Below are 26,104 nucleotides of genomic sequence, written 5' to 3' on the forward strand. Positions count from 1 at the left end.
CATAAACATAATAAAATATAATACTGAGAGAAAAACCGAAGCACAAAAGCACATGGATTGTATGCTTATATTTATATACATTTCAAAACCAGCTGAAATGAAACAATGACGATGAAAGGCTAGTGATTATCCTTGGGAGGAGGCAGGGAAAGGGGTTGCTAGCAATTGGAAGAGCAGGAAGGGGGTCAGAATGTGCCATTTTGACAGAAGCCTTATTTTGAGCTAAAGGCAACTGAGAAACAGCAGACACCGGAAGAACGCTCTGCCCTCCTTTATGCTTAAAAACCTTTGTACAGGTTACAGAAATTTGCATTTATAAAGGTATTTCTTCTCCCCTATCAGGGAAAGGAAAACAACTCTTATCTGCATTACCTTAGCAATCAACCCTTATTTACCACACAGTTCCCACCCACCTTCTCACAAGTAACCACCCCTAGTGGACCGACCCTCTTACTACTGGTTCTGGCCCGATACCTTGAGGGCAAGGAGGGCTTGGAGAGAGGATGAGCCCGCAGACCAGGAGCGGGTGGCGGGTTTCCGGAGCCCGGTCCTCACCCAGGAGACTCGCTCCTCCAGGCACCGCAGGACACGCACCTCCTCACCGCAGCGTCTGGGCGCTCACACGAGGCAGGACTGGGTAACTGCGCGCATGCGTCCAGAGGATCTGAGCACCACGCGCTCGCTCCCTTGGCGCTGGAAATGGCTCCGCGGAGGGCCGGCGGGCAGAACGTACATTCCGACCTCCGGGAGGGGGTGAGGAGGTGAGGAGCCTCTGCTTGCAAGGGTCCAGATCCCGGGTCAGCCAGTCGCGTCCCCTCCGGGACCTCCTCCGGCTCTCCAGCCCCCGTGACCCTCTCGTAGTCCATTCACGCCCTGCTCCTCATGCCCTGGGCTGAGCAAGGTTCCCCCCGGATGGAGGTGGTTCCTTCGGCTGCTACACAGCTGCACCTGAGGCGTCCGCCAGGGCAGCAATCGAGGCTCACGCAGGAGAAAACGGGATCCGGAGAATGATTCCCAAAGTAAGTAACAGTTTTCTTCACCAAGAGCCTCATGATTAAAACCACTGATTCATTAAGCCCCCTGGGCTGGGGTAGGATTACTCAGGGTGGTCACCTGAATCCTCATGGGATTTTATGAGGTACGTTAGCCGACTGCTGGAGTGTGAACACAGTTTCCTGCCGCCAGTGGCACAGGTGCCTCCTTGTGAGGCAGTGATAGAGTCCAAGGCCATCCCATTTCGGACGACAGCTTTCTCTGTTAGAGACATCCCAGGATTTGATGAGGACAGGCTTTGTCAGCTGTCATTGAAGGCTTGTGGGGGTTACCTTAGTAAGGGCTTTGAAGTGTACTGTGACAGCCTCCGGGCTGATAGAACAAAGATGGCGGCCAAATGATCACAGTGGAAAACAGAGCTACCGGCTAGCTTTGAGGAGAGGGAGGTTGGCAACTTTCCTTACTGTGGGCCAATTCTCTCCTGTGCCCAGAAAAAATCAGGGTGCAGTGGTCAAGCCACCCAGGTGGAAGCCACAGTCAAATGTTTGTGACACACAACCACCTGGTCCTATTTGGGGGCTACCCAGTAAATGCCTAGGTGGTGTGACCAGTCAGTGTCAAACCGGTCTGCCCCCCTTAACGTGGACAGAAAGACCGTACAGTTACAGTGATATCCATCCCATATCCCAGGTACAATGGGTTTGTTTAGAGTGGTTTTTCTGTTGCAAACATAGGAGTGCGTGAGTGCTAACCAGGGGTAAGCTGCATGAATGTATTACCTGAAACTGGATTTGCCTCTTGCTGGGTGTGGAGCCAAAAGATATAACCAAGCCAAAAATAGGAAAAGGAAGGGTTTTGTTTGCAACAAGAGAACGCTGTATTTCCCAAAGCAGTGTCTCCTTGAACAACAAAACGGGAAGTTTTAAGCTAAGGGTGCATACATATTCATGATCATTCAAATGTGTTAAATCCTGAGACGGTACCTTAGTCCACCTGGCCAAAATGGTTTTGCCTGTAGTAATTTAATACACTGCTGTAATATTCCTTCCTTCCCTTCAACCAACCCTGTTGCCTATAGGTTAAAGGGGGGGATGGAACCTTCATTTAAGGCTATGTTCTTTTGCCCCGCCTTACACATCATGACCCTTAAAATGTGACCCTGATGACTATTCAACTAAGGTATGTCTACATGGTACTAAGTTTCTCTAATCCTCTAAATGGTGGTGGCCTGGTTTATGTGGCAACAAGGAAAAGCTTGTGTTAAGCCAGATGCAGTGTCCTCACAAACCAAGGCATGTTTAGAACCCTCACGTGGAGGGAGGGGGATATATAATCAATTAGCCAGTTTCTCACCATTTGGAAACTCCAGTGGATGGCCCCAGATTCATTTGGCAATAGCCTTGGGTGTTGTTTAGAACACACAGGAGGGAAAATGGTCAATCTTTCTTTTGTAAATTTAATTTGCAGTCTCCAATAATATAAACTAAGAGGGTAAAGGAAAAGTTCTTTTTGTATTCCATATAAGAACACCAGAGAAGTTTCTAGAGTACTTTAATGATCTACTTTTTTAATCTTGGAAGTGGTTACATAGGTGTGATCCTTTAGTGAAAATTTATGGAGCCGTATACTTACGAAATTATGGGTAGTTTACTTTAATAAAAGCATAGTTGAAACATGAAAGAAAGAAATATCGAGGGCCGTCCAGGTAGGAAATAGCATTAGTAAAGACAAAGAGGCAAAAAAGTACCAGCCTTATTCAGAACCAGTGAGGACAATCTGACTGAAGCCAAATATTTACAACTTCCATTATTACCAGAGATGAAAAAATGAAAAGGACTATTTAACCAAACATTTCATGTACCTGCTAAGAAATTGCCTCTTCTATTGAAGAGGCTCTTAAACTATTTGGGGGTTGTTCTCTGAATACCAGATACAGTATGAAAACAAGGAAGTAGATATATACTTACAATTTGAATTTCTGTATTCTTTATCCATCAGTTTCAAGTACTTTAGCTCTTCCTTTGATACTTGAGATGTAAATACAGGGCAAGATTTCTGTGTTCTCTTAAGAGAAACCTTTGTATAACAAAGGTAAAAATGTCCTATTGAGTTTAAGCTAAAACAATATCTTTCTAATGGTGAAATTTCAGGCTTCCCCAAACCAAAAAGGATAGATATGAAGGACAGGATTGAGGGATTGGGCGAGAATTCTGTAGTAAACAGATGTTCCTAGATTTCAGCAAAAATTCTAATCATAGAATCAAATCAGACCAAGGATGAGAGCAGGTCATCTTTGGGGAAAAGGCACCAGAGGGATGCTGCACTGTGTTTGACTTATAAGGGCCAGGTGGGTGTATGCATTCCAAGGATTCAATAACTATTATTGAATCCCTGATTGTATTTGAATTTGTAAATCTTTCTGGGTGAATGGTATGTATACCTGATAAACAGTATGACCTAGATAGTCTCTCTATTGCCCTCTTCCATATTAGATATGTGAGGCAATTGCTAAGACATCTTCATCATTCCCAAACTTTTTTTCTTTTCCAAAATTATGTAGAGACACTTGAAAAGTAGTTTCAACATAGAACCAAGAACATTCAGGACACAGAAGTCAATATATTTGAGGATTCTGTTTAGGTATTCTATTGAGACACTATTCAAGGTAAGTGCCTTCCATGAAAACCTGTCTCCCCAAGGGAGCTCCTTTAGAAACACTTGTTCCACCTCTTCAAATCTAAATATTCACCTGCAGTGATTCTTTTTGCACTTAATCTCATTTCTTTCTATGCCCGAGATTTAGGTACATCTTACATGCCCCATAAATGTTTCTGAAAATTGCCTGTGAATTTAGCATCTTTAAACTGGGTTCTTTCTATGTGCACTAGGGAAGTTCACTATTTATAGAAACCCTGAGGTAAACCTTTTTATGGGGCACCTGGGTGGCTCAGTTGGTTGAGCATCCCGACTGCAGCTCAGGTCATGATCTGGCAGTTCGTTGAGTTCCAGCCCCACATCAAGCTCCCTGCTGTAATCCTGTCAGCACAGAGCCCACTTCAGATCCTCTGTCCCCCTCTCTCTGCCTCTCCCCCACTTGCATTCTCTCAAAAAATAAATATTAAAACTTTTTATGATTTGAATAAACATTTGATAAGGAAATGATCACCTTTTCATTATGCCTGGCTTATGAGTAGTCTGTCCTTAAAATGAGAGTTAAACTGAATTGATGTTTTAACTTATACCTAGTTCTAATTCCTCTCCAGATTTCTCCATACTTCTCTTCAGAAGAATTGTTTGCATGATGTGCACCAAATTCTTATCAGGAATATTAATAGTCTAGTGTGTTCTACTACTATTATGCCTCGATACCCATCCAATCAATGGATTCATGATGATAATGATGGTAGATCTCAGACCTATCCTAGTCAGCATGCTTCTTGGACTCGTTTTCTCCAGCTTCCATTTAATGCTGAGCTACCCCAGAAATACAACTGATACCTTCAGTTAGGTTTTCTGAACTTTGCATTTTGTTGTAGTTGATCCCTGTAGTAGAGACTGTCAGTTTTATTTCAGTATCTATCCTCTAATACTTACTCACCATTGGAAACTCCAATTTTTATGTGGGCAATAGCTTCTCAAGAAAAAAAAATGTGTATATATATATGTATGTATATATATATGTATGTGTGTATACATATATATACATGATGCATTTCTCTGCTTTCCATGCACCTAGGCATGTCATGTGACTGAAGTACTGCCAATGGGTTGGAAGCAGAAGTGTTGTGTCCAACTTGTGGAGAGTGTCTTTAAAGCAGGGTGGCATACATTAGTTCCTTCTTTCATCTTTTCTGCTGGTTAGAATACAGACATGATGGATTTGATAAGGGAGCCAAATGCTAAGTATTACAGGGAAATAAATTAGAAGGAAACTCAGTCCCTCTATATTTATTTGAAAGGAAAAGGAAATACATTCTCTTTATTTAACCCAGTAGTATGTTGAGGAATCTGTCACAAGAATCTAATAGTAATTGATGCATTTCTATTCCCCACTTGTTAGGTGTGTGACTTTGGCAAGTTACTTGTACTTTTAAAGACACGTCCCTTATGTGTTGTTGAATGGAAAACATACAGCACTTGTCTTGGCTTGTGTATGAAATGTAGGATTATCCATGCAAAGAGATTACTTTATGTCCTAGCTTATAATAAGTACTCAGTAAATTCTAGTTTTATTATTTCATATTTTCTATAGCTTAACTATACTTGAGCTCAGGATTACTAATTCTGTTGAATAGATATTCAACCCCTGACATCTGTTTATAGCTGTCCACCTTGATAGCCCATAAGTACCTCAGGCCCATCATGTCTGAAAACCAACTAATCATATTGTTTTCAAGTTGGTCTTTTCCTGAATTTTCTTTTTTGATGAATGTCATTACCATCCACATAGTTCTGCAAACAAAAGAATACCACTTATTTTAGGCTATTTATTATGCAAACTATAGTCCCTAGATGATCTAGGTCGTCTTTATAATCTTTTATATCTATTCACACTCCTCTTTCCCTTTCCTTGTCTCTAGTTTAAGTATTCATCTGACTTGCATTACTGCAGGGCTCTCATAATTGGTCTTTCTACCTATTTATCCCCATCAAGAAACCTTTCTATAGATGGGTATTTAATCAGGCCATCATCCTACTTAAAAGCATTTCCAAGGCATGCTTTTGGATACAAATAAAATCCAAACTTCATACCACAGTCTGAAAAGTTTATGTTCTATTTCTTCCTAACTTTCAGTTTCATTCCCTGTCTCTTTACCAATCAGACCCTTAATTTCAGCCATAAAAATAGCTAGCATTTATGGAGTCATGCACTTTTCTGAGCACTTGACATGAACTATCTTTTTTAATCTGCTAAACAACCTTATGAGGGAGATATCATTATTATTGCCAGATGTTATTGCCAGATGAGGAAAGTGATACATAGAGACATCAGAGGCTTATTTAAGTTTGCACAGCAAGCAAGTTGTAGACCAGGGATCAGCCTAAATGGAGCTTGAACTCCACCTTGGGGCTTTGCCCCTTGCCATACTAAACCCCGTATGCACTGTGCAATTTATTTTTCCATTTCTTTTTCTAGAATGCACCCCGTTTGGGGAACATGTCTCTCAACCTGGGAAATTCCTTAAATTTTTTTTTCAGTGGATTCTCCTAGAAACGAGGACTCTTGCAGGAAGAGTTAGGTACACCTCCTTTATGTTCCCATAACATTGGGCATTGTGCTTCCGTCACCCTTACCCTCTATTGTTACTATTTCTTTGTCTCCGATCAGTGTATAAGTATAGATGAAATTTGTGTTATTCAATTGAGTGTCCTAAAGTATAAAAGAGTGCATAGGACATATTAGATATTTTATAATCATTTTCTGAGCAAATTACAAGAATAAGTAAATTGGTGAATGAAAGAAACACGCAGATGCAACAAAATAAAACTATATTATGCCATAGGAAAAGCAATTTACTGAGAATATAATTTTTTAAATGTTTATTTAGAGAGAGAGGGGGGGGGCAGAGAGAGAGGAGGACAGAGGATATAAAGTGGTCTTTGTACTGACAGCAGTGAGCCCGATGTAGGGTTCAAACTCACAAACTGTGAGATTATAACCTGAGCCAAAATTGGATGCTCAACTGACTGAGCCTCCCAGGCACCCAGGCAATCTAATTTTTAGATTTAGCTTTGGAGTTAAAGATCTGTATGGATTTTATGAGATGTCTTTTAATGTCCTAATTTGGTTTTTGAAGCAACTTATTATGAAGAAAAGCAGGTCACATGAAGAGGTTAAAAAATCAAATATGAAAAGTTATGTCAAGACAGAAATACACCCTCCAAACCCTCTCAGCTGCGTGGAGCAGATGCTCTTCTTGGTGGAAACAGACACTGAATGATGTTGTATATGAGAAGACTTGGATCCTTTCCTCAAAAATCAGCTTTTAATAAAAAGGACAGTCTCTTTCAGGGCCATTGAGCATAGGTTCACATCTTCACCACAGCAGAGAGGCAGTAGGGATTTATTGATTACACAGCTGTTAAGTTCCACCTACCCAACCCCAGTCCACTGTCTCCCCGCGCCTGCCTTGTCTACTAGGAAATTACCAGCCAGTTCCCTGCCTGACTTCCTGAACTGTATTCATTCTAGGCTTGGTCTATCACAGTAGCCACACCTCCATGTCTTTTGACTGTCACAGTCCATCTCTGCTTTGAATCACCATGCCTAAATAAAGCTCTTCTCAGGGCTCTCTATCCCCTGGACCACTCAACCATGTACTTTTTAAAACAGAGTATACTCAAGTAGATTTTTTTTTTAAGTTTATTTATTTTGAGAGAGAGGGAGGGAGAGAGAGAGAAAGAGAGATTGAGAGTGTGAGCAGGCAAGGGGCAGAGAGAGAGGAGGAGAGACAGAATCCCAAGCAGGCTCCATATGGTCAGCACAGAGCCCAAAGCAGGGCTCAATTTCATGAACTGACCTGAAATCAAGAGTCTGACACTTAACAAACTGTGCCACTCAGGTGCCCCTCAAGGAGATCATTTTTAAAGTGTCTTACATATCTAAGTGATGTGATTTACTTAGCCACCTTAGGATATGATATCTAGGGACACTTTGAATTCCATTAATAGATGACTTCCAGAAAGGATTTATTATCTCTCCCTATAGGTCACATTTTTATATTTTAATAAGAAAAGCAATCTTAGAATTACAGTGAGATCTTGCCCAAAATAATATCTAGAAATGGCAGTTTAAGAAGCTGGGGAAAATATCCTGTGCTTTTGGCCTTAGCTTATTGTAGCACTAATGTGTTTGTGCTACTAACCGAATTACCACTGGCATTTAATCAAAGAAGGAAAAGATCAAATACATACAAATTGAACTAAACAAGTGAAATTATCAGACATGCTTAGAAGGCGGCTGAGAAATGAGAACACAGATAGCAAGCTGTGAGCAGCCACATCAAAACCATAGAAGAATAGGTAGGGAGTGGAAGAAGCATAACTTCATGTATAATAACCAATGGCCTAAATACAATAGTACTTAGCCCTGCATTTCAGAAACTCCTAGTTTGAATTTTCATGGCACACCTGCAGAAGACTTGAAAGGAATTTGGAAGATAAAGGTGCAAATAGAGAAACTCACAGATAATTTACTGGCTCAGGAGTTATTATTTTGGTCAATGCTATGTTTATTTTTATCTTCTTCATGAAAAATGAAATGAAGCATAAAATATGGAAAATGGAATTCTTGGCCTCTTGGTTGAGTTTCAAATGCTCTTCAGGCCATTACTCCCCATCTCCTGATAGGCCTTCATTGCTACTGTGGTGGGTTCAAGGAGGAAGTGCTTCTCCCAGGAGTTACGGTGGAACCTAGAGACTGAAGATACGCAGCATGAATCTGTGACACATGGATTTAGAAGAACAAAACCAAAAATTTCATAAAGAAGATAATTTCTTCCTATGCTAAGTGAGAAAGTGGTCTTCATTGGAGTGAAGGCATAGCGTCTCAATCAAGGGAGAAGTATGACTAGTGCAGGCTCCATAAATGCCATATGCTGATGTATCAATACCCGAGAATAGTCTCTGCTTAGTTCTTAGATAGTAAGAACTCTTTGAGTAGCATTGGTATGTCCCCTTCAGTTGCATTATTGTTTTGGTTTATTTCTATGCAACAAGCCACCTCAAAATTTAGCAGCTTAGAATAACTGTTTATTATCTCTTTGGTTCTGTGGGTTGTCTGAGCTCAGTTGTACAGTTCTTGCTCAGGGCCTTATATGTGGTTGCAGTCACACAATAGCTGGGGCTGGAGTTATTAGAAGGATGGACTAGTCTAGAATATCAAGATCTATCACTTACATGGCTGGACTTGCTGCTGACTTTTAGCTGGGAGCCAGGGATGTCTACAGGAGTACCTATACATGCACATTGGGCTCCTCAACATGATCACTAGGTTCTCACTGTTACTACCACAATATTCTATTGGACAACGGTCACTGGCCCCACCTCACCCAGATTCAAGGGGATGAAGAAGTAAACTCTGTCTCTTCATGGAGGAGCAACAGTATCATACTGCAGAATAAAGTGAGTAATGGGAGATATTATTGTGGTCATCTTTGGAAAATATAACCATCAGCAATTATTGACATACAATCGTGGGGTTGTTAAGCTTTCAGATAGCATGTACCCAGACTCCCCAGTTCCTCCATATGTTAGAGCCTCTCCATTTGTCTTCGGAGCCCTTTCTGCATTAAGTGCCCTATTCCATAAATATTCTGGGCTGTCATGTTCTTTTGGACATCAGTCTTTCAGCCTCTTCCCCTGTCAAAGCTCTCCTATCTTGCATTCTATTTCCTCAGGGTAAACATGAGTGATGTGGGACACTTGATTTTCTTCTATATTAGAGCCTCTGTCCAGATATCTACTGAAAAAAAACTATGCTTCCAGAAGATTTAGTACAATGTGACTGTTAAAAGGTAAACTGAGGTACATTAAAATTTTGGAGAGTTTTTAAGCAAACATCTATTCCAGTCAGGCAGTGCCAAACCAAATATGATTAGGAGTGCTCCACCTGCAGGAGCTAAAGAAAAGGCTTTTATCGAACAGGTGTAGAAGCCAAACAAAGAAGTTATTTGATTGGCTATAGCTTAAGCTGTTGCTTTATTTGGGAAAGTCTAGTTGTCTGTTTATCATTAATTTAGATTTCTTAACTTTAAGGCATTTATAGGAATTGAGTCTGGCTTCTATTTTGGTTTATTTATGTAAGCTACCAGGGTATTGGAGACACCTCAGTCTAATGGTCTCCTTGTTTAATTACTTTCACAGGGAGCATGTTTTTCATTGCTGGCAAAGATTTAGGCTATAGAGGGCTGCAGAGAGCTCAGATGTATAGTGTAAAAACTTCAAGAAAATACCCTTTGCCGTTTAGTTTTTAAAGTTTGGAACAATGCCATGCATAAGAAGCCAACTTCTTTAATTTCCCATGATGAGACTATAGCCTTGACAGCCTTACAAAGCCCTTCAGAGGCGAAGCTGCCAGGGCATAGCAGCTCCCATCCCGAAAGTGGGAGGAGGTGGAGGTGCCATACATGTACACAACCAAAACCTTTTACTATAGATGCAAAAAAATTCTGTCATCAGACCTACTTGTATTTCCCTCATGTCCCCCTAAAAAGTCCCATTATTAACCATGGAATAGGAAATAACAACCATTATACAAAGCAAGACAGTGTAGTACAATGGTTAAGCATCACCCTTGGAGCTGAAAGGCCTGAGTTCAAATCCCAGCCCTGTGACCTACTCTTTGGAAGTTAAGCATCTCTCTCTCCTCCTTGGTTTCTTCAACTGTAAAGTGAGGGTAATGATAGTAACTGTTTCCAAAAACTAGCTTGAGAATTTCATTTACCTGACATATAGAAAGTACTACAGATATTTGCTATTATGCTTATTTTGATCCTTGCCACTTTTGAAGTATCTCCATGATATTAAAGGAGAATAGTAGATAGTGTGACCAATATGAGATTAGATGATATGCATGCACCCTTTTGGTGTGCTGGCTGGTTAATGCGTTACCCCTCCCAGGGAATATAATGCAGTGGAAGCCATCATTGTATCAATATGTTCCTGCTGGGTCCATGGCTCTTTAAGGAAAAGAGCATATGGTAGAATTTCAGGCACCATAGGAGGTCAATGAGAGGAATATTTCTGTTGAAGGGGAAGAAACTCTTTTAAAGTTGCTGATTTTATCTACTCATCAAATTCTCTGTTCTCTTTAAGTATAAAAATAAAATTATTTGTGTTTCTTTCCTTTATTCATTATAAAGTTTTATTCTATGGCTTTTAGTTTCTAAAAACACCACAAAGGCAGTGACAGAGGTACCTCCCAAAATGTGAAGAAGATCTGACTAGAGATAAATGGAAATTCAAAGCCTGTGATTCCATAATCAGGAAGAATATGTTGGCTCCAAAAACTAATAGAGCAATGAGAATAGGTAGAAAAAGATATATTGTTTTAAGGAGTATTCTGACTTGGATAATTACTAAGAGCTAAGAAGAAAAGTAATTATGCATCAACATGACTGCTATTTGAAAACAAACAAAAATAAAACCAATACTAAAAACCCAACAGCCAAAAAAAATAAATAAACAAATAAAAGTTGTTTTCAGCCACCTATTCTGTTATAGGAACTATTTAACTTGCATAATAGACTTAGGAGATTTTATTAATTCAGTTTTACTTTGGAGGAAATCAAGACACAGAGAAATCAAGTAACTTGCCCAGGTCCTGCAGGTGGTGGCTTTATATGCCAAAAGTCAGACTCAAATGTTTCTGACTCTGTGTTCCATCTCTGAAACCCTATCCCTTGCTCACACATCAGTGCTAACAACACAAGTCCTGGTTTCTCATCTTGGCAGGAATGGTGGTCCATAGTCTATCGTAAAATATTCTTCTGCCTTATCTTTCGTTACCTCCCAAGACCAACTCTCTATTCCAGCCAGAACAGTCTTCTTACAGATCTTGTTAATCTGATTTGCCTAGCTCTGTCCTCTGTCCCCTTGTGTTTCCCACCAATGATATTGTCCTCTCCTCCACTCTGCTGATTTAAACCTTGACATTCCTCAGAACATCTTCAACATTATCAGCTCTGTGCACCTTCTGAACTCCCAAATTCAGTCCATTATCCCTCCACTGAACTCAGTGTGTCATTACTGGGGTTCAGCTTGCCCCAGGTCCTAGCATTTTCTGAAGTATAGACCTTGCCTCCATGAATAGGGCAGAGTCTTAAGTTTCCTCTTGGATCTTTATGTAACACATAGTAAGTCCTTAATAAATGCTGAGTAATTGACTATTGGTCAGTTCTTGAGCAGTTCTGTGACAAAAAAAAAAACAAAAAAACAAAAAAAACCAAACAAACACAAAAAACAAAAAACCCACCACAACAAGAAAACCCAAGGCTTGGGATTAGTCTGTCACTGATAAAGAATTTCATGAGAGTAAGTTTTTGGGAACAAAGATGATTGGAGGAGTTTGTAGGAAAAGCTCCATCTTTAGAGGAGAGCACATTTTCTTACAGAAAATGCCACAGTAGTACCTAGGTGGGAGAAAGCAAAAAAACTTTATAAAAAACTTTATAAGTGCAAAGTGCAACATAAATGGATGTGACCTAGATGTGCTGTTGGTGTTATTTAGTGTTCAGATTAGGCAAAAGTGTTGAATCAGCATTGGAAACCAAGAGGTAAATTGACAGGTCTTTGCCAGATGGCCTTCAAATTTTCTATGACAAGAATAAAAACTATGGCTAAAGTAACCAATACAGAAGAAAAAAAAAAAAGATAAGGCCCAATGACTTGAAAATCTTCACATGCTTCAGCCACAGATATATGAGTGTTACTGTCTTTTATGCACTGAAACAGGCTTGTACTTAATCTTTCTGCTACTTAATCTTATTGTCTAGAAAACAAAGAGCCTCAACTGTACAATTATAAAGTTTGGTTCAGTCATTTTGAATAATCTGTATCTTCCAACAGGCTTAATCTCAGACAAAGATCTGAAGTAGAGAATCTTTGTAACTGAAAACCCCTGCCTACTTTTCTAGAATCTACATCCCCCAACCTACCTCCCATCTTCCCAAGGTAGCAAATGCTGTCATGCTGCCCATGGTGTATTGCTAACAAATCCGTATCTGTATTTTGAAGTTTGCAACAACTTTCTTGGGTATTGTCTTTTGTGGCCTTCACAGATATGTGTGAGACAGAAACAAACCCCATTTCCAGATGTGAAAATTGAGGGCTTTTTAAAAAATTTTTTTTAGATGTTTATTTATTTTTGAGAGAGAGAGGCAGAGCATGAACAGGGGAGAGGCAGAGAGGGAAGGAGAGACAGAATCCGAAGCAGGCTCCAGATCTGCACTGTCAGCATAGAGCCCAATGTGGGTCTCAAACTCCCAAGCCATGAGATCATGACCTGAGCTGAATTCAGGTGCTTAACAGACTGAGCCACCCAGGTGCCCCTGAAAATCGAGTTTTAAGGAGGTTAAGAAACTTAGTCATTGGGATTTGAAGTCTTGGAGCAGGTAGTTGAACCCCCAAATCCTTCTTTCTTTCTCGAGACCATGTTCTCTCATAGGATCCAGCACTGTGGGTGATGTTGCAAACTGATCTAATTGTGCAGGTCTATGCCCTCTGTCCCACAGCTGTGCTGTCTTGCTCTTCCTCTCCAGTTCTTCACTCTACTTTCCTAAAATCTCAAGCATAGCACAATAGGGTCTGTGTTCATTCAATAATGAAACAAAATTATCCCAGTAAATATTCAAAAGGGTAATTTCAGAGTCAACACATGAGGCCTAAGAAGTGTAATGGTAAATTTGGAGGTTTTAGGGCCTGATTCAGAAAGGAAGTAAGGCAGGCAGAGGGCTTCTAAGTTTTATTTTGAATCTCCAACATAATTGTTTTGCCTTCAACCAACGTACAGTGGCAAGAGTTGAAGATGGGTAAGAGTGGAGATTCAATGGATGTAAAAGGAAAAGTGCTGTCTTTAGGATTAGATAGGTATAAACATATAAATATGTAGATTTTTTTAATTGGGCAAGATTGTATATTCCAAGTACAACATACAGTACAGCAGCATGTGGTGAAGTTCTAAACTCTGAGATGTCCAGCTAAAGTGTTCAGTGAGAAGTTGAGAGAAGGGATCAGGGTGACTATCAGAATGAGTTTCAGGAGGTGGATTTGCACTGAGTTCGAAAAGATATGTACACTCTGGAGGTGGTGGTAATGCTGGCACTGGGACTGACAGAGTGCTGGAAGACGAATTCACAGTTTCTGTTGAAGAAGGTACATATGATCTTCACCTCATCTGCCTCCTCCTACACTAGTATGGAAGAGAGAGTCGAGGTACAGAGAAAGGAAGGGGAAGGTATGCCCCTGACATCTTGACACAGGGATTCTGAAAGCAATATGGAAGAAATCTGAGGAGACAGGGAGGGAGTGCCTGTCACATGTGTTAAACTACAATTTCCCAATAACACTGCTTTTCCATTTGTACTTTATCTCCTCCCTTGTGTCCCAGGCCCTGTGCCAGGCCCTGGGATGCTCCAGTCTTGAAACACTTCAGAACAACCCTTTACTGCTCCCCAGGGAGACAGCTGAATTCTCGCACATCTGTGCATTTTATAGAAACTGAAGCATAGGCAAATTGGTTTGTTTTGAGTGGGGAGGGAGATGTAGGAGTGTCCAATCTTCTTTACCTTTACAAGATTCCTTGAATACAGTTCACTTCATAGCCCAAATGGCTGGTTTATATGGGTGGACATAACAATCCAAACACTCTTAGAAATAGGCAGAAGAATAACTAAGGGGACTTGGAGGGGCCCAACCCCCTTACCTTCAACTGCTGACACGTCCATTTTCCACTTCATTTGGGGTAACACCTTCTCTCTCTCTCAATCTCTCTCTCTCTCTCTCTCTCTCTCTCTCTCTCTTTCTCTCTCCCACCTCTCCTTTTTAGTTTTAATTAATAGACTTTATTTTTATAGAAGTTTTAGATATACAGAAAGTTGATCAGAAAGTACAGTTCTGTATGTCCCCCTTATCCCCAGTCTTCCCAATTACTAACATCTTACCTTAGTGTGGTGCATTTGTTATAACTGTTGAACAAAGATTTATATATCAATATCATATATCCAATATTATAGTATGACACAGAATAGTTTCACTGCTTAGAAACAAAGTATTTTTGCTAAAGAACCTCTTCCTGTTATAATTAAAATATAAACTCTGTAGCCAAACAGACATGAGTTCAAATTGGGGCTCCTGGATCTGTGTGCCCTTTCTACACCCAGCTTCTCCTTCAGACACCTGAGGAGTGGAACCATTCTTTTAGTTGGTAATCATGAAGAAAAAAAAGAGATGACATTTGCCAAAATTCTCATTTAGCTACTCACCAGTATGATAATGAGAAACCATAATTGTGAGTGGCTGAATGAGATGTTATAGTAAAAGAAAGAAGAACCTCTGTCAAGAGTTAGGGCATGGCAGAACTGGAGAAAAGGCCAGTGTGTCTGTTTATGTGTGTGTGTGTGTCAAAACAGTATTTGAGCAATTACAGAGAAATAGGAGGACCCTGGGGACTGGTGGTTAATAAGGTAAATGTGATGGGTGAAGTTCTCAGAAATAGAACTAGTACATCAATAGACACAAACATATGCTGTAAGACTAAAAAGATACAAAATCTGAGAGTAGGCAATAGTATAAAAAAATCTCAGTTGTATTTCTTATTCAGTGTTTACCTTTGACATATTTAGATCTTATTAAAGAGAAAATTCTGTTTTATGTTGTAAAGGTATGCTATTTTTTTAAGTTTATTTATTTACTTTTGAGAGAGAGAGAGAAAGAGAGTATGCATGTGGGGGAGAGGCAGAGCAAGAGACAGAGGGAGACAGAGAATCCCAAGCAGGTTCTGCGCTGTCAGCATGGACCCCGATGCAGGGCTCAAACTCATGAACTCTAAGTCCATGACCTGAGATGAAATGAAAAATTGGATGCTTAACCAACTGAGCCACCCAGGTGCCCCTAAAAGTAGGCTATGTTTTATTTATTATTATTACTACTGTTTAATTTTAGGATTCTTATAGTAACATACTTTTTTTTTTTTTGGTTTTAGTAATTTACATAGACAAATCATAACAAATACCCCATACCAACCAGTAGTGTGTTGATTAATGTTCTTAAAAGAGAAATCACTTTAATGTTGGTCTATTCTGTTCACCCTACCATCCCCGGACCCTTCTTTGGAGGACATGAATTGATAAGCTACATCAAACCCTATGGCACTATATTCTTAGTGTTGGCCTATCAGACAAATATCTAAATAAAAGGTTAAAACAGAAGAAAATATTAACAGGAAGTTTAAGTGTGTTTGAGGGATTGAAAACTGGCTTCCTATATTATTGTGTTAAAGTCCCCCTTTCAATAGAGCTAGGCACTTGAGGATCAGGGAATCTGAGGGAGGTCAGCAAAGTTCTTTCACTAGTGTTGAAAATAATGAGCAAGAACATCAGGATTCTACTAGTTCTCAGGAACCATTACTAAGTTCAAAAAAGTAGTTCTTGGTATTTCAGGCTTTGATGACCCTTCTGCTCTCTCCTGAAAGATTTACCATGTGCAGCTCGGTAATCTACTTTATTTGTCTATTATTTTGTACCAAGAAAGAATCTCTAATTTGTGCACACCAGTGGCCATAAATAACTGATAATATCTTCAAGCTTTTAGAATTTTGTTTATTGTGTGACCCATCGGAATATTTTTTTAAAGTAGTAGAGTGAGAGGAAAGGTGTTGGTATTGTAATTGTAGACTTCAGTTGTTGGATCGCAGAGAGGACATTTGAAGAGATAGGTGGAAGAGACAGGAAATGAGAAATGAGGAATATCTGGGGTCCCTGAAATCAGACCACCCATCAGCATGTCCTCCACAGTTCAGAGAAGTGAATCCTACATAGATTCTACCTATCTACATTACACCTGTTCTCCTTCCAATGATGGTTTACTTTCACAGAACCCCACATTTAAGAAATGGGGTTTAAGGTGTCTGACTTCAACGTTTACAAAAGAATGTTTTGAAGGAATTCTCTTTCCAACATATAAAATGGCAGGCTGCCTTAGAGAGGATTTGGGAAGAAAAAAACAATTTTCCTTATTCTGTTAATGCATTGCTAGTGTGCTATTGCTGCCAAGTGTCCCCAGGGGTGTGAGGCTTTCTCTCACTCTCAGGGCCATTTTTTTGATGCTGTTGCACAGAGACCTTCTAGCATAGAAGGCCCTGTCTTATGAATGTGTACCTACCTACCAAGACATTCCCACATACATAAGAAAGGATTATTTAGGACTGGTTCCCATTTTTCCGTTTCAAATCTGGGCTGTGGGGTTTTTTAGTTGCTGTTCTTTGATTTTATGCAAGGACAGCAGCATAAGGGAAGCTGGGAAGCTGCTCCACCAGGCTTCAAGCATATGCCTGAATTTGTTTACCACAAACAAAATCCTCTCAGCTACTTGTTACTGTCACCATGGCAACAAGATTGGGGTTACTTCTATCAACAAAGCACCACATAAGGCAAAGGCGGGCAGTTAATAAAGAAGAGCAATGATAATTATATAGCAGCCAGTTGCCGGCTCAAACACAGAGTCCTTTTTCCAAATTGTAGTTCCATTTTCTATGTAGAAATGGAAATTATAACTTAATACGCTTTGGAAAGCCATTCCTGTATTTGTCTAGGAGATGGAAAAATAAACAGCTGGAAATTCTCCACAGATCTTAACTCAGCTCCACAGCATAACCCTATTAGTAGGTTTATTTGCCTCAGTAGCATAAAACTGCCTCATTAATGAGTAAGAATATAAACCAGGAATAGCTATGGAAAAATTGATTTCTGATTTTAAATACAAAATATTGAAATGAGGACCCAGAGAACAGGAATGTACTTACTGAGGAAAGTGAGATTAAGTAGACAATTTCCTGTCCTTTTCATTGAGATAAGTAAGTTTAGGCAGACTGAATTCATAGCTGATAAATTTTATCTACTATTAATCAACCATCACACACTCTATCCATTTCATAGTTCCATACTTTAATTGCAATTGGGTAGAACTCTACTGGAGAAATATAATGAAGGATACACAGATGTAAATATACAGATTGATTAATTCACTAAACTTTAATTGGCTACTGACAATGTATACAGCAGGCTAGGCATTATATTAGTCCCAGAAGACATTAAAATGAATAAAATAGAGGTCCCATTCTCAAAGACCTTGATAATATCACTGGATATGCAAACAGCAATAATTTAGGCAGGATGATATGGGTAAACCAAAGTACTAGGAGTGATATTGAGAAAATGCAGAAAAGCGAATGCTAAATATTATTAGGAAATTTTGATGTAATTTTTGATGTATATTCATCTTGGCCTTAAAAGATCAGAATAATACCTACAAGTGGAGAATGTGATCTCAAAGGTAAAATTGACAAAATATACTCATAAGTCTCAGCTCTAACTTTTATATCTTCACTTCCCCCTCACCATAAATATCGTTGTTAACTACCTGACCTTTCCTCTTGGACTGAGGCATTTATCCAGGCATAGCAAGATGTATTAGCAATTGTGCAGACTCTACCTTGGTCCATGTATTAGTTTCCCAGGGCTGCTGTAAAAAATTGCCATAAAGTGGGTGGCTTAAAACAACAGAAATTTATTCTCACAGTTCTAGAAGTTAAAATCTAAAATCAAGGTATCCACGAATATATGCTTTCTCTGCAAATTCTGGGGAGGAACCTTTCCCTACCTCTTGTGTCTTCTGGTGGTTATTGCTAGTTCTTGGTATTATACCACTGTAATCTCCATCTCCATCATCATTCAGCCTTCTTCACCTGTCTCTCTTTTTGCCTCTGTATCTCCTTATAAGTACACCAGTCATTGGGTTTGAGACCCATTCTAATCCATCTGCAAAGACTGTTTCCAAATAAGGTTACATTTATAGGTACTGGGGATTAGGATTTCAGTGTATCTTTTTTGGAAACACAATTCAACCATAGCATCCATGAGAAAGCATAGGGAAACTCTATCTATAACAGCCTTGGCCAGTGAGACCTGAATGCCTTCTGGGGGCAAGATGATGTTTAAACATTTGAAGTTCTCTTTGACCACTCCTAAGGAGCAAATCACCATATTTGGGAAAAGGAGGTGGTCCCACACAAGAAGTAGCATACCAGGAGCACACATGGTGCCTCTAGAAGGAAAGTGTTTTTTTGCAATTGTTGGAGACCCCAAATGAGACCTTATCAGTTGAGGGGGGGAGGTGCAGATTGACAGTGTCTCCAAAGTGGGTTTTCAGACAGCTGGTAGGCTTATGTTATCCCAGTTCAGTTGTAATAATTGAGTCTAATTCTGGTTTCTGGAGGGCTGCCTAAGGACAGTCAGTCCATTCTTTTCGGTTCATCTATGCTGTCAGCTGAGTGGCATTTGTATGCTCCCATGGAATGACTGAGAATGGGGTTAGAGGATATATCCTGAGGTGTTGGTAGGTGATCTACATGGGAGGTTCAGGATCCAGGGCCATCCTCAGCTATTTTTGACAGATGACTGATTAAAGTTAAAGGGAATGACAATCAGATTGCGTTCAGAGCTCTACTGAATATATGGGGTATAGTGGACTCAATAGTTGCTTGCAATGGTTTAAGAGAATGGCACTGGGATGTTTTTCCTTGTAAGGAATGCTCTAAGGGCAACACTGAAATACAAAAGATTGTTAATGGCTCTCCTTCACCTCTTTCTCCTGAGATCTAATCTGTTTCATCCCTAGGTTTCTGTGTTGCTGCTTGCCACTGCCACAAACTGTTATATCATGTTCCAGTGGCTATAATTTCATGACACCCCCTCCCCCACCCTGCTCTGAATCATTCGCTTCTCACATCTCGACTTCTCAACAAGAAGGGCCAGGTGCAAGAGGAAGTGGGCATTTTTTATGATTATTACTATACTCATTACTATAGTGGTTCTTATTCATATAATCGAGAGCCATGCTGATCCAAGAAAAGAATCCAGGTGGCTGAATTGAAATTAGTTTTTGATACCTTAGGGCCCCTTTTGGCCAGTTTGCCAGTCAGAGGATTAACCAACAGTTCAGCCTAGGGTTGCTGTTAGGGAAAGGAAAGAGGCATCATGACAAGAATGGTATAGATAGAATATCACATTTTCAAAATAAGTCTTTTATTCTTAGATGAAAAGAGAAAATTCCTTTTTTAGGGACAGCCATACTCAGTGACCAGAAAATTTACTAAAGTGTGTAGACCAGGAGAAGCTAAAGGAGGTACAGTCAAAAATATTTTTGTGTCAATATTTTAGAAAGCTGTTCCGATGCTCAATAATACCAAATGCCTCTGGGTGGCAGAGAGTATGGAATTTACATCAAATGCCATGATTATCAGCCCACTGTCAGACTGCAAATGGTTTGGAAAGCTTAAAATGCTAGTTTCAAAAGTCTCAAAGGCGTCAGATGTTTCGGTTACTCAAGCTGAAACAACAAAACAGTAACCAGAAAAAAGTGTCCTCAGAAGTGAGCTATCATTGAAAACCTCAGCAGCAGTCAGAAGTCTGATATAGTTAAGTTGCCAGGAGTAAATGCAGAAGGCTCCCTCTACCACAAGACAACTGTGTCAGATGTTTGCAAGAGTCACAAGACTAGCATACAGTGGACGGTCTCTTCTGGGCTGGTAGAAACATAGGACTTTTACTGTGTTCCAGTTTATGATGGCAGATGTGTTGCCATATGTTGTACCATGATGAATCTAGGCAACAATGATGCCAATCTGGGTGGTAGAGAGTCTCAATCAGCATCTTATTTTTGGCTAGCCTCATCAGAAAACAGGACTTTACTGTAAGTATTTACTTGAGTGACCCAAATAGTTCAGTTGGCAACCACTATTTGTTTTCATATTTTGTGGCCCCAAAGAGAGACGTCTTTAATCTGCCAGTCTGTGGTTATCCAAGTGAAAGACCAGACCATGAGGCCATTGGTAGTCACCTAAGAATCAGTAAAACTAAACAAGGTTCACCAAGGAGAGTGTTGCCCAGAGTCATGAGAAATGTCTTGAGTTCTGCCCATTAAGTAGGCCAACCATGTCTGCTTTTGTTTCCACCTACTTGGAGTTGGGCTGAACAGCCACAGAAGCCCAGTGGACACCATTGGATTTCAATAAGCAAAACTATCAGGGAGAGAAGCCCAGGCATTTAGGGAAGTCTCTGTAAATGCAGGGCCTCATAAGCCAGTAAATCTGCCTGAGGTGGCCGAATGGTGATTTAAAGTTTTCTCCTAAGAAATAGCCTCCACTTTTCTACATAAAGCTGAAATGTCACTAAGATCAGGCCATTTGCTTTCTTGAATGTTCCATTTCCTTTTGACAAGCTAGTTTTTTTGGGTCCTTCCCATCCTGTTAGTTGCATTTGAATTGGTCCTCCCCGATGGAAAGATCTCGCAAGATACTCACAAGCCTCCCATGGGTCAGGCATTTAGTTTTGACAAGAACCTGAGCACAGTAATAGTCACTTTTCAAAAAGGTTGTACCCTAGAGGCCATATTAGGAAGGCTACAAAGCCAAATGCTCAGGGGGTGCCTCTGAGTAGAGATTGCCTCCCTTTGTTGGAGAATCTAGTCAGCAAGATCATCCTTCACAAAGACTTTTGGCTCAAGGGTTCATTAGGCTTGCTGGGTGCCAAAGGTACTAACACTTCTCTTTATACGGTTCTTCCTGGCCATAATCCCCTGTGGCATTTATGGAAGGGGGATTACAAGCATGTAACATGTCAAATGAGCCAACTTTAATGGTGACAGAGAAGCTGCCAGTCCTCATGGCCTGCCCTGCCCTGCATCAACAAAGCTGCAGAGATGGAGTTGCCCAGGCCAGAATGCCAGATTCCCAGTTCTATATACCCAAAGTTCAGCAGTTTTTCAAGTATAAATGCTTGTCATCTTATTACCTGTTTTTGATCACTTTCTAGAGCACCAGCATAGTCTTTTTGTCCATTTTTACCCTGTTTCATAGTTGCTTTCTAGAGAGATTTGCCAATATACTTACTCAGCCATTACTAGAAGTTAAAATGCTTTAATTTTGTAGTCAAATCATCCTTTCAGCTTAACAGAGTCTTTTGAGGCTAATAAGGTAATTATCTATGTCCCCAAATGTCTAGAAACCAGGGCATCCTCAGAGACTCTCCTGTAAGCTACTATACACTTGTCTGTACTCAAATATCTGAGAAATCTTGGTCAACTTCATTCCCCACCCTGCTGCTCATATTGTACAGAATAAAGATAAACCAAGCCATGGGCCTAATAGAATGAAAGATGTTTTCTAGAGCTGCCTTGGGATACTCTTCCCCTCACTTTTTTCCCCCCGGTTCAGTCTTCTGTGAAGACTTTACCATTAATTAAATCTTGAGTGTAACTCTTAGATATGCAATGGATGTGCTTCCCAGCATCCCAGGGCACTTCTTTAGGTGATGTATAGAATTCATGTTGCAAGGCCAGTAAACATGACAATAATGGAAGAGGCCCAGGGATCAAAAGTAAATCAGGGCCTGAAATAATGAACATGTGGGCAGTTTTTTAACATTCTGATTTGTAATCTTTCATATATATTTTTAATATAATGAAGAGACAAAAACAGCTATCTCAATTATTCCCAGCGGTGCCCTTGGTCTGGAGAACTCATCCCACCCACAAACTCAGTTCTATCACTTTCTCCTGACCCTCTAGCTGGCATGATCACACCATGTCCCCAAAGTGCTGTGCTTACCCCAACTCCTCTAATAACAGGCAGTCAGAATTTTTTTTCTTCTTGTCCACAAATTTCCCAGATTAACCATTAGCCAATTGAAGAAAATTTTCTTCTTTTCTTCCTTCCTCCCTACTTTCCTTTCCTTTCCTTTCCTTTCCTTTCCTTTCCTTTCCTTTCCTTTCCTTTCCTTTCCTTTCCTTTCCTTTCCTTTCTTTTCTTTCCCTTTCCTTTCCCTTCCTTCTTTTTTTCTTTCTACACTTCTTCTTTACTTCCTACCTTCCTCCCTTTCTCCTTCGCTTTTCCTTCATTCCTTTCTTTCTCCCTCCCTCTTCCTTTCTTCCTCTTTCTCCTTTATTTTTCTTTCTCTGTCTCCCTCCACCCGCCCCCCTTTTTAAAGCAAAAGCATTGAAAACAAAACTTTGCTGAGATGTTATGGGAAAACAAAGAAATAGGCAACAGGAATAACAAAGCCAAATACAATTGTCTGATTCTGTGATGACTGATAACATAAATTATATGGCATTCAGACTCCTAGTTCAATTCTTACTCTGGAAGAGTTAGGTCCTGGTACATTCTATCTAGGGAAAGTCCCATAGAAATACCGTCTACCTAAAGGAATCTTCCCTTTCTTTACTCCCTGTCCTGAACAACAGCTAAGGATTGACCACATGTTACTTAAGTTTTGGCTTCCATGGGCATCTGTAGGCTTCTCTAATTTCCAGCCTCTGGTTTGTCGAAAGACTTTGTCCCAAACACCCCATCACTTCCAGCTTCAAGCAAGTGCCCACTACTGACATCACCAGATACTCCTTTCTCTGGAACTCTCTAGTCCTGTGTCCTTAAACTCTAATGTAGCTCTTTGCCCACTTTTTTCTTTTTCATCATCTGCTTTGCCTGAAATTTATTTATCTATTGATCATATACTAAATTTGTTGGTTTCCTAATTCTTTTTTTTCTCTTTAGCAAAATTTTTCTTCTCCTCCTCCTCCTCCTCCTCCTCCTCCTCCTCCTCCTTCTTCTTCTATTAGGCTAGAGTCCTGTTATATGTCATATTTCCACTCACAAGGCTCAGGCTACTAATTTTCTTAAGGCACACTGAAGTTACTTTTTATCTAAGAAACTCTGATGCACTTAAAGAAATATTCTCATAATTGTAAGTTTAAGTATTACTAATATTTTCTCCCATTTTTGTGGCTTTTACATCATTTAATGATCTTTTGATCAATAAGTCAATAAAGTCTATTCTAATAAAGTCAATTTTATCAGTTTCTTCATTCTAATAAAGTCCATTTTATCAGTTTTTCCTTTGTGATTATATTTGTGCCCTGTATAAGAAATGTTTTGCTGTGATAAAAGTAATGACTATATACACACACATATATATTTAATATTATCTTCTAGACGTTTGTTTTGTCTTTTCCTTTAGACTGAAAATAACCCTAGTTTTGGTGTTTGTTGATACTGTGACATAGAGGTCAGTTTTCATTATTTTTCATATGGATAGCTGATTGTCCAAGCATATTTATTGAAAAGAGAGTCCATTTTGCACTGCTCTGTAGTGTCAAGACTGTCATGTCCAGATACACATTGGTCTGTTTCTAGATACTCTTTCATTGGCCTTCTGTCTATTCTTAGCCTAGTAACACCTTGATCTAATTACTATAGCTTTGTAGTAAATATCAATATATGATATAACATGAACTCAGTCAGTTTCTCTTCAAAATTTTTCAACCCTCTAGGTTCTTTGCATTGTTATGTACATTTTAGAATTAGTTCAAGTTACACACACACACACACAAACACACATACACATACATACCAAAAGCATGGAGAAACCTTCTAGGATTTATACTGAATCGAGACTGGTTTAGAGACAATTGGCATCTTCCATTTCATGAATATAATGTATCCCCACTTATTAAGGTATTTCTTTTGTATCAATATTATTTTATAGTATTCTGTTTAGATATCTGCATATCTTCTATTAATATTTTTTCTAAGCCATTTGATTTTCTTCCAGTTAGAAATATTTTAAAAATTATATTTTCTTACTATTTGTTGTTTGAATGTAAAAATACAACTGTTTTTTTAGTATGTTGACCTGTAGCTAACAGCTTTGCTCTTCTCCATTCAACAACTTCATGTGTTAATTCTGATAATTTATCTGTAGATCCTTACATGTGATTATATCACCTGCAAATAATGACATTTTTATTTTGTTTTCCCATACTTACAAATTTATTTATTGTTTTTATATATTTATTCTAGCTAGGATTTCCAGTTCAATATTGAGTACAAGGAAAGTAGTATAATTCTTGTCACTCAGCATTGATCATTACATATGATGGTTGTAGATTTTTTTTGCAGCGGTGTTTCGTCAGATTAATGTAGTTTTCTTCTAAACCTAAGATACTAAGAGTATTTCTTATAACTAATGAATAAAAATTATAAATTTTTTTAATCATTGAGATGATTATATGATTTTTATCAGTTTATATGTAAACATAGGCCACATAAATGATTAACATTTTGAATCAAATGTGTGGACTAACTTTAAATCAGTCATGACAATGTTATCACATACATATATGTATACACACATAAAGATGTAGTTTAGTAACATTTTATTTAGATTGGCTGTAATTTTCCTCTTTGCTAATATGCTTATCAAATTTATATATAAAAATGCTTCATAAAGTGAATTTGAAATGCTTTCCTTGTTTTTAAAATTTTATGGAAGAATTTGGGCAATATTACCATTATTTCTTTCCTAAATGTTTGACAGAACTCACTGGTGGTGAATTTCTAATTTTCCATTCTTTATGCAGGTGTTTTGGAAATAGTATTTTTCTATAAATTTGATCATTTTAAAGTTGATCACCAAACATTTTGAATTATTTTGCATCAAGTTTTTCATAGTATCCTTTTATTGGCTGTTAATTGTACAATTGGTATTACACTCTTTTATTCTTGACGTTGATATTTTGTCATGATTAATCTTGTCTGAGATTATATCTTAAATGTTTCATTTTAAGCTTGTATTTATGAATTTCACTTAAATATTTGCCTTCATATTTGTCATTTTCTTCCTCACATTTTACTAGGATTAATTTTATTTCTAACTTCATTGATTTTCAATTTGTTCCATTTTTAAAAATGTGTTGTTTGATTCTACATGTTTCCCTTTAATTGTGGATTTAGTTGCATTACCATGCTGTGATATTATTCAACTTTTTCTGTTGCCCCAGATTTATTTTTTGATCTGTGGTTTATTATAGAAGTTTACTTGTTAATTTCCAAACATAGTATTATTTTCCAGTTAACTTTTCATTATTGATTTCTAGCTTAATTGCACTGTGGTCAGAGTACACACTTTATATGATTTTAATGCTCTGACATTTGTTGAGACTCATTTATGGCACAATCTAAGGTTCAATTTTTGGAAATGTTTTCATGTATGTTTGATAGTTATGTATTCTGGAGTTGTTAGTTACAATGTCCAATATATGCCAGTTAGGTCACGTTTTCTAATCATTGTGCTCAAATATTCTACATGTTTGCTCTTTATTTTATAAATGTATTGACTGGTATTGCTCAGATCTCATACCATTCATCATGTCTCTTCTTATCTTCTGTGTATTCAATATATTTATTTATTCATGTTCTTCATAATGCTTATTGTATTTTGACCTTTCTTCCAGTTTACTATTAACTCCCTTCAGTTGTGTCATATCTGCAATAAACCCA

The 26,104-nt window shown here is 38.9% G+C and overlaps 1 long non-coding RNA gene across 1 annotated transcript in view; it reads left to right on the top strand.

Moving 5' to 3' along the window:
• Positions 1 to 721: 721 nt before the first annotated feature.
• LOC122232772 overlaps positions 722 to 26,104 on the top strand; it is a 54,738-nt gene continuing 29,355 nt past the window's right edge. Inside the window, exon 1 of the long non-coding RNA XR_006210165.1 lies at positions 722 to 1,019. This is a non-coding gene — a long non-coding RNA (uncharacterized LOC122232772). The remainder of the gene's footprint in view (positions 1,020 to 26,104) is intronic.

Source organism: Panthera tigris, chromosome D3 (assembly GCF_018350195.1).
Source record: "Panthera tigris isolate Pti1 chromosome D3, P.tigris_Pti1_mat1.1, whole genome shotgun sequence".
Taxonomy (NCBI): domain Eukaryota; kingdom Metazoa; phylum Chordata; class Mammalia; order Carnivora; family Felidae; genus Panthera; species Panthera tigris.